This window comes from Eptesicus fuscus, chromosome 16, assembly GCF_027574615.1.
Source record: "Eptesicus fuscus isolate TK198812 chromosome 16, DD_ASM_mEF_20220401, whole genome shotgun sequence".
NCBI classification, from domain to species: Eukaryota; Metazoa; Chordata; class Mammalia; order Chiroptera; family Vespertilionidae; genus Eptesicus; species Eptesicus fuscus.
Window position 1 is genome coordinate 65,360,205 of NC_072488.1, and position 9,955 is coordinate 65,370,159.

The following is a 9,955-nucleotide window of genomic DNA, read 5'->3' on the forward strand; positions in this document are numbered from 1 at the left end:
AGAGTACAGGATGTCACATGGTGTATGTGCCTCATTTAGAGTATATTTCATAATAATAATGCAAAGCCTTCATATGCCATCCTGGCATTATTTTTACAGTCACATGGCTTACTTCGTTTTCTTCTATGAGAAAGGTTTAGACTAAATTTTTCAATTTTTTGTATAATTGATTTTATTACGGTATGATTTATATACGATATAAATTTATAATGCAGACATCTAAAGTATATAATTTAAATATTTTCATCAGAAGTATACACCCATATAAAGATACAGTATAGTTTTATCACCTGTAAGTTTTTTGTTTTTTTCTTCTTTCTCCTTGAAAATGTGTGACTTCAACCATTCCATGTCCAGGCAATCTCTGATATGCTTTCCGTCACTTCAAATCAATTTGAATTCTCTAAAATTTTATATAAATTATATTGCATGTAGTCTTTCTGTTTTGCTTTTTTAAATATACTTAATAAAATTATCTTTTTGCTCACTCATCCGAATTCGGTGGCACCATGTCCGTCGGTCTCCGCCTTCTGCACCACAACCTGGGTGGCTTCTGCCTGGACACCTTCCATGCTCGAAGCCAGCTGGCTTGGATGGGGAGTTGCGCAGCTGTGCTCATCCTGGCCACCTAAGAGGCGGAGATGTCGGACACTGGGGACTGGTTCAGGAGCATCCTGGCCGTCACGCACTGTTGGTTCACCACCACCACGAAGGGGAAGGGGGGTGCCCTGGTTAGCCAACCAGGTCTCATCAGCCCGGCCTTTTCATCCTCTGGCCCGAAGCCTTTCTCTGCTGCTTCCAAATTTGGAGACCCATCACTGCCACTTTTTTCCCCTGTGGATCCAGGAACTGGATTTCTTTATTTGGTCAATTTATTTTTCTTATATCAGTATTCTATATGACTCAAAACAGGAGCTTTTGATGGGAGGCCAGCAGACTATTTAATCATGGTCCTCTTAAACTGGATTTGCATTGTCATTACTGGCTTAGCAATGGACATGCAGTTGCTGATGATTCCTCTGATCATGCCCATGCTTTATGTCTGGGCCCAGTTGAACAGATTTGAGTCATTTTGATTCAGAACATGAATTAAGGCCTGTTACTTACCTTGGGTTATCTTTGGATTCAACTATATCATTGGTAATCAATGAGCTCTTTGGAAATCTGGTTGGACATCTTTATTTCTTCCTAATGTTCAGATACCCAATGGACTTACAAGGAAGAAATTTTCTCTCCACACCCCAGTTTTTGTACCACTGGCTGCCCAGTAGGAGAGGAGGGGTGTTTGGATTTGGCGTGCTCCCTGCTAGTGAGAGGTGAGCAGAATGGTACAGGTGGCAGACACAATTGGGGACAGGGCTTCTGACTTGGGGACCAATGAAGGAGTGGCCTCTGTCCTGCCCACCAGCTACTCTGCTCAGGAAATTTTCCTCCCTGTGCTGGCTGTGCTCAACAACTGCATCCCAGCAAACACTGGTGGACCTGACCCACACTGAAGATAGTCTTTCTGTACAAGATACCATTTTTTAAATCCTGAAGAAAATATGTGTTCCTCAAGTTTTGTGATTCTCATTCAAGTACTTTCTGCTATGAAAAAAAATGTCAACTGTGCAAGTTTCAGAAATGACTATGGTTTTTGGTGTCTCTTCCGTTTCCATCCAAATAATGGAGTTTTTCTAGGTCCTGGTCTGCTGTCACCAACCTGGGTGCCTGCGATTGAGCCATCAAATACTTGTCAAAAGGACTCTTACCTCTTTCTTGCACACACCTCCCTCCTACTCTTTTTCCAACCCCCAATTTGCAGCTAGAGGAGATTGCCCATAAAATGGTTTTGCCTTTGGAAAAAAAAAAAAAAAAAGAGAGAGATTTTTTTTTCCTCAGAGGGGGAATTCTTCAGTCAATGTCAACAGAACTAACATTTGAACACAGTGCTCATGTTCTTTATTTTTATTTTTTCTAATTTTTAACTAGAGTCCCGGTGCATGAATTCGTGCATGGGTGGGGTCTGGCTGGCCTGCCACAATTGGGGCCAATTGGGGCCAGGCCAGCTGTGGGGAGGGGATGTGGGAGTTTGGCTAGCTCCATCCCAGATGGGGGGGTGAGGCTGATCAGGGCTGGGGCTGTGGAAGGTTGGCCAGTTGGCCTCACCCCCAATAGGGCCAGTTGACTGGCAGTAGTGCGCATCATAGCAACTGGTCATTTCAGTCTTACCGGTTGTTCCGGTTGCTTGACTTTTATTTATATATAGATTGTGGTCAAGCTCATAACATAAATCTACTATTTTAACCATTTTTTAAACACATGAAAAAAGCACATTTGATTAATATACAAAAAGCTCTTGCAAATCAATAATAAAGAAACAAACAGCAGAAAGGCCACTAGCAAAGAACAATAAATATGTTGCATTTATTTAAAAAAGCATATAACAGTATATGCATATGTGTGTATATGTATTTCAACAATAAAAACTTTATTTAGAAAAATAATAATTCCTATTTTAAAAACACACAAATGCAATTGACACACATATTTTAACCATTTTAAAGTGTGCAGTTCTGGGCATTAAATACATTCACAGTGTTGTGAAACACCCCAGTAGCCATCTCCGGAACTCTTCATCTTATAAAACTAAAACTCTATCCCCATTAAACAACTCATCACTCCCCCCACCATCCTACTTTCTGACCCTATTAATTTGACAACTCTAGGCTCCTCATAGAAGTGGAATTATACCATATTGGCTTCACAAAATGGTTTTGAAATTGGTCTTTATTATCATATGTAACAGTTGTCCATTTCCTTTTATGTCTAAGTATTATTTACCCTTCTATTATTAAGTTACTAGAGGCCCAGTGCATGATTAAATCATGCATGTGTAGGGTCCCCTACATGCTTTCGCTTTTCGCGGTGGAGCTGGGTGCCTGTCCACTGGTGCACCAGGCCTTTCAGAAGCCTCTGGCTTGGCTGAGGCTTCTGAAAGGCCTGGTGCCAGAGCAGACAGGCACCCAGCTCCCCCACTTTTGATGGTCCGTGGCCGCTGAGGGGGGCTACCCTGCTATTGAGAGGCACAGGGGGCGGGACTCCCGACCCCTGCGCCTCTAAACAGCAGGGTAGCCCCCCTCACTGGCAGCAGATCCGTGCCTCTCAATGGCAGGATAGGCCACCCTGAGTCCCGCCCCCCAGCCTCCCACCACCCAATCGTGGGCGTAGCGGAGTAATGGTAATTTACATGTTACTCTATTATTAGATAGGATAAGCTATTTATACATTGTGAATACAAGCATTTTGTCTGATTATGTGTTGCAAATATTTTATCTCATCCCCTAACTTGACCTTTTCCTTCTTTAGTGGTGTCTTTTGAAGAGCAAAAATTATTCATTGTGGTAAAATCAAATGTAATCTTTTTAATTGATGTTTTTATGTCCTATCTAAGAAATATTTTCTTCTTTCCAAGTTAATAAAGATTTCTCATTTCCCTTTTATTATAAGTATTATGGGTTTAAATTTCACATTACATGGTGTATTTTGAGTTAATATCTGTGTATTCTGTGAAGTAAGGGATAAGATTCTCTTTTTTACTATATAGATATCCAGTTGTTCCAGCACCATTTATTGAAGTCTTTCCCCATTGAATTGCCTTACCATCTTTGTCAAAATCAATTGACCACATATCAGTATCTCTATTTCTAGAATCTCAATTCTGTTTAATTCATCTATATATCTACACCACCTTAATTGCAGTAACATGATAGTAGTTAGAGATCAGGTAGTTTATAAGTTCTTTAAATTTATTTTAATAATTTAGCTATCTGGATCATTTCTATTGTCATATAAATTTTAGAATCAGCTCATTGATTTTATAAAATGCATAGTGATAGTTTAAATATGACAGCATTTAATGTGTAAGTGAATATGGGATAACAGGTACCTTAACAATAATAAATCAATAAACATGATTTATTATTCCATTAATTTATGTTTTCTTTAATTTCTTCCAGTAATATTTATAGTCTTCAGTGACAAAACCTTGTACAACTTTTCTTATTCACTCTGTTTCCATTTTTTCACAGTATTGTAAATATCACTCCTATTTAAGTTTAATTTTTCCAAATATTAGCTGTTATTATATGAAAATACACTTATGTTTTATACTAACTTCTTATTTCACATCCTTTTAAAATTGTAATTCTTAGTTCTGGAATTGAAATAAGGCTTTCTACCTAAACAACATGTCATTTATAAATAGAGATGGCTTTATTTCATTTCCTCATCTGTGCCTTTTTCAATTATTCTCTCACTTTACTGCACCAAGACTCCAATAAAAATATCAACTAGAAATGGTGAGAGAACACATCTTAGATTCCAAAGTCGGAGAAAAAGGTTCGTTCTTTTACCACTGAGCCTGATGTAAGTTGTAGATTCTTTTAGATGTTCTTCATCAGTACAGATGTTTCCTTCTACTCCAAATCTGATGAGTATGTTTGCTTTTTATTCATCAATTGCTATTGAACTTGTCAAATGCTTGCTCTAAATAAAGTTAAATTATAATATGGTAATTTTCTATGTATTTTAAATTTGGTGAATTTACTGGTTATGTTAAAGTTAAACCATAATAAATTATCCCAAAAGTTAGCATATTAATTAAAACAATGGATATTTGTTACCTCACAATTTTTGTGCGGTAGGTGTTTTTGACTCAAGATCTGTAATGAATATTCAAAAAAGCTTTTGTTGGGGATTGTGGTCTCCTCTGGAGGAAGATTTTCTTTTAAGGTCACTCAGTGGGCCTCGACTCTTCATGAACTGCCACGTTTTTTTCTGGTTGTTTCAGCAAGTGGGCCGCCTCATGACTTATTGATGGTTCTCCAAGTGTGAGCAGTCCAAGAGAGAGCAGAAAGACAAAGCTGTCATCTTCTTAGTTACCTAATATTAGAAGCTAGAAGTGAGTCGTTAACTCTAACTCACACTCAAGAGTATGTGATAAGCCCTAAACTGGTTTGGCTCAGTGGATAGAGCGTCAGCCTGCGGACTCAAGGGTCCCATGTTCGATTCCGGTCAAGGGCATGTACCTTTTTTGTGGGCACATCCCCAGTAAGGGGTGTGCAGGAGGCAGCTGATCAATGTTTCTCTCTCATTGATGTTTCTAACTCTCTATCCTTCTCCCTTCCTCTCTGTAAAAAATCAATAAAATATATTAAAAAAAAAAAGAGGAGGTGATAAGAACATGAATACCAGGGTGTGTGATTATTAGGAGCCAGCTCAAAGTTGCCTTAGAGCACTTGGATTCCTGGGTCAACTGCTTTGTAGTCATGATATATTTTATACATTGTTGCTTTTGATCTATTAAAAATGTGTTAAGAAATCATTCTTGTTTATGAGGAATATTGGTCTCTAATTATTTTGTGTTGTACAATATTACTCAGGTTTTGGTATACAACTTATGCCCACCTCATAAAATGCCATCTGTTTTCTTAGTATAATACTGGTATTGCTTGCAACCTCAGAATTTTATATAACTTACCAGAAAACCATAATGTATAGAAACTTAGCCTTTTCTTCATGGGTAGACTTTTAATTTTTTAGAAATGAATACTAATAGTTCTATTCAAGCTTAGTAATTTGTGTCTTTGAAAAAATTCATTTAATTTTATCCAAATTGCCAAATTTGGTGTCATGACATTAGTATCTTTTTAATTTGTAAATTTGGGGCAATGTTGCTCCAATCACTTCTAATAGTGAAAATTTGCTACTTTTGACTTTAAGCTAAATTTTCACTAGTTTAATTAATCTTTTTAAATAACTAGCTTTTGATTTCTTTGTTAATCTCTATTGGTGCCAATTTTATACTTCATTGATTGCTGCTTTGATCTTTATTCTTTTCCACTTATTGTGCATTTAGTTAACTCTTTTTGTCTCAGCTTCTTAAAGTGAAAATTTAGTTATTTAACTTTAGATTTTTTTGCTTCCTAATATTAATTAGGAATCTAATTATCAATCTATTCCAATCTATTAAGTTTTCTCATTAAACTGCATTACCCACATCTCCATCTTAAAATGTTGTCTTTTCATCTTTATTAATTTTATAATATTCTATATAATAAAAAGCTAGTATGCAAATTGTCCCCTCAACCAGGAGTGACCAGGAGTTCAAATGGGGTCAGGGCTGGCTGGCCAACAGCCTGCAGCCCCTTTCCCCAGCTGCCCCCGCCCCCAATCAGCCCCCCCACCTGTGCATGAATTCATGCACCAGGCCTCTAGTTTTAAAATATTCCTTGTAATTCCTTCTTCAACAGATATGTTATTTTGAGGCATGCTGCTTAATTTTCAAATATTTGGAGTTTTTCTAAATATATGATTTTTATAAATTTATATTTTAATTTTAATGTAGTTGCACAACATACTCAATATGATTTGCATTATTTAAAATTTAATGAGTTTTGTTAGTAGTCTGATATATAGCCTGTCAATACATGTTCTGCAGTTATCACATATGATGTAAAGATATTACTTAGGTCAAAGTTAGAGATAGTGTCCAGATTCTCTTCTTTCTTGCTGATATTTTTGCCTTTTTTAGTCAATAGGTTGGTTATTATCTGCTACTATGATTATAATTTTTTTTCAATTTTTCCTTATTTATTTTGGGAATCTGTTAAGTGCATTACATACTTATGAGAGTTATGTCTTACTCCTTCATTGATTCTCTTATGAAATAGCTTTTTTTTATCTCTGGCAATGTGCTTTGTCTCTGAATTTGTCTTATCTGACACTGATATACAGGCAGGGCAAAAGTAGACATGCAGTTGTTTGTATGGAAAATAACACAATAATAATAAATAATAATACAAGAATACACTCTGTTTCACTTACAACTGTAAAGCTACTTTTTGCCCCACCCAGTGTACTTTCTAGCCTTCTTATACTCACAGTTACACTTTGTATCTTTTTCCATGCATTGATTTCCAGAATATCAATTTCTTTATTTTTAAAGGGCATATTTTATAGATACAATATTGTTAATTTGGAACTTATTTTTTAAATCCATTTTGAAAATATCTTCCATTTAACAGGAGTTTTTAATCTATTAACATCTAATTTAGTTACTGATCTGGTTCTATTTAGAGCTTTCATTTTATTATTTGTTTTCCTACTGTCCACTCTTTATTCCTTTTTCACCTTTGATACTTTCTTTTGTATAAGTAAAAATTATTTTTAGAATTTCATTTTACTTTACTTATTATCTTTTATTTGTTTTATCTCTTTGCATTATTTATTTGGCTGCTCTGATGATTACTATAAACTACCTTTTATATTACTTAGAATTTATATTATGATTTCTTTAAAATGTAGAAACATTAGCAATATATTTTTATTTACCCCCAGCCTGTCATCCTCTATGCTAAAAATGTTGTTATACATAAAAAACCTCCATAAGACAGTGTGATAATTTTTGTTTTAAATAATTTATGTGTATTTTAAAAGAATTAATAGAAAAATAATCTTTATGGCATTTGCTATTTCATTCATTCCCAAAGATTTAAATTTTTCACTGGTCTCATTTCTTTTCATTCTGAAGAATATCCTTTAGCAATATCTTTTATTGATGATAAGCTGGCCATGAAATCTCTTAGTTTCCTTGAATTAAAAAAAAAAAATGTTTTTTTTTTTCTCTTGTATTCTGGAAAAATAGTTTTACTGGCTATTGTTGGCATGGTTTAGGTTGGTAATTTTTCTTTTTCTTTCAGAATTTTAAAAAATGGCTTTACATTATCTTTGGCCTCCATGGTTTCTAATAACAAAGATTGCCATATTTAGAACTATTTTTGCTTTTAAAATTATGTGTTGTTTTTTTCTCTAAAATCTTTCAAAATTTTCTCTTTACAGTGCAATCTAGGTTCTCAAACTTAATTTGTTCCAGAAGGCTGTTCAATAAGCAATTGATTCAAAAACCAAATCATTTTTCCCATTAGAAATAATAACTTGATAATTAATTCATTCTAGACTCCAAATGATTTCCTGTTTTAACCTTTCTAATATACAGAACATGTCTAATGTATTATTTAATCTATAAACAAACACTTTTTAAATTTATCAAACCGCCCCCTACTAGCCTTAAACTATCACTTTCAGCACTTATTCCAGGGATATGTTCAGGAGGTCAGTATACTGCATCTTCACTTTTTCACATATCACTGCCTCCAGCTAACAGCTTTTTGTTTATCCAAATCAATAGTTTTTCTGCCTCTTCAATTGCCTGTGATCATTGTTTTTTCACACCCTTAACAACAGTAGCACTCTTGATGGCCTCATAATGTTTCAAAATTGTGCTAATTGTCAATTTGCCAGCAACAAAAGCAAAAAATAAAAATAAAAAATATTCACAGCACAATTTCCTGAGATGTTAACACCATGGGAGGTTTAGCAGTAAACTGATTTGAATTCTCTGTGACCCCAGAGACACTTTTTTTTTGAAAGGGTTGTCAGATCAAGAACTGAAGTTTGGTTCAACCAAACTTCCATGAACAACTTGGTTGAGAACCAAGTTATTTGAGATGGGAGATATTTGAGACCTGAGGTTTGACTGTATTTTTTCATGTTCACTAGCTTGATGTAAGGTGAGGTTGGTGAGCTCCTTCAGTATGGATATGGTATTCATTATAGATGCTTAAAGCTCTAAGACTGAGACTGGAGTACAATAGAACGTGAGGCTACAGCTTTGGCAAAAGGTACCATCCCTATCTATGTTTTCTCACAGCTGTGATTACCTCTTTTGGCTTTTCTTACCCAACAGGTCCCCAGCATGCCACAGCACACACATAGATACAACTTCAACGAAACATACTGGTGCCACTGGTCAGATACATACAGACTTTAGCCAAAAGAGTGTTCAGTAGTTCTGAGCTAGCACCACTGGTCTCATCAATAACCAGAGATTCTTGTTTCTGCTTATCACTAACTGTGCCAGCTCAAGCACATTTGGGTCCATCAATAACAAATGTTACTTAAATCTAGAAGGTGAATAAAACCCAGAGGCAGACTTTCATGCAAACTAGATTAACTTCTAAAATGATCAGCTATACTAAACATTTAAGGAGGAAGATTTAAGATAACATGGAATGGCAGTCAGTAGCTATGAGGTACTGAGAATTCATCAAAAGAAGGTAGTGACACCACAAAATCAATACACATAAGAGGTCCTCTTTCCAACTGAAATTAAATGCAGAAATGGTTCATATGTTTACAGAGATTATACAGTCTTGGCTTTTTGAGGTGACAGCAGATGGTCTAATAAGAAGTGGCAGGATTAAGTGCAGGCAACCAGCATCTCATCTCAAGCTCTCTTAACCATAAAATCTATGGATTTCATTTCTCATCGCTTAACTGAGCGATGAGAAAAGAAAATCATGTATGGTCTTAGCCCTGTAGTACCAAAGAGCAATTAAACTTTACACATTTTATCAATCTCACTGTTTTACAGAGAGTGTGCATGTCTACTTTTTTAAAAAAATGTCACACGTGTTCATACTGTTTCATTTAGTTTTATATACTTTGTGACTTGGCTTGACTATTTTTATTTATTATTTCCAAGCTTCAGATCCTTAGCCAAGTAAGCATCAGTACAGACTCGATTTTTCAAATTCTATCATTCCTTAAATATCATTTAGGATGATTTCCAGTATTTCATTGCTTTTCATAATTATCCCTTTGTTTTTTACTCAGAATAGTGGTACTGTATGCCCCCATAGTTTTTAATTTCAAGTATATATTCAATGAGTTATACATAAAATCTCATATCACATAATAATATGTCTAGGGAAAGAAGAGAATATAGAATATTATTTATACAGCACACTTTTAAAAAAGAGATAAAATAAGATTTTTAAAGAAATATTTTAATATCACCCATCAGGTTAGTAAACATCATCAATTCTTAAATAGTTCAGAGAAAAATAAAATA

The 9,955-nt window shown here is 35.1% G+C and overlaps 1 pseudogene; it reads left to right on the plus strand.

The window, feature by feature from the left end:
- The first annotated feature begins 641 nt into the window (after window positions 1–641).
- Window positions 642–1,381, plus strand: LOC103296808 (derlin-1-like; annotated as a pseudogene).
- Window positions 1,382–9,955: the final 8,574 nt, after the last annotated feature.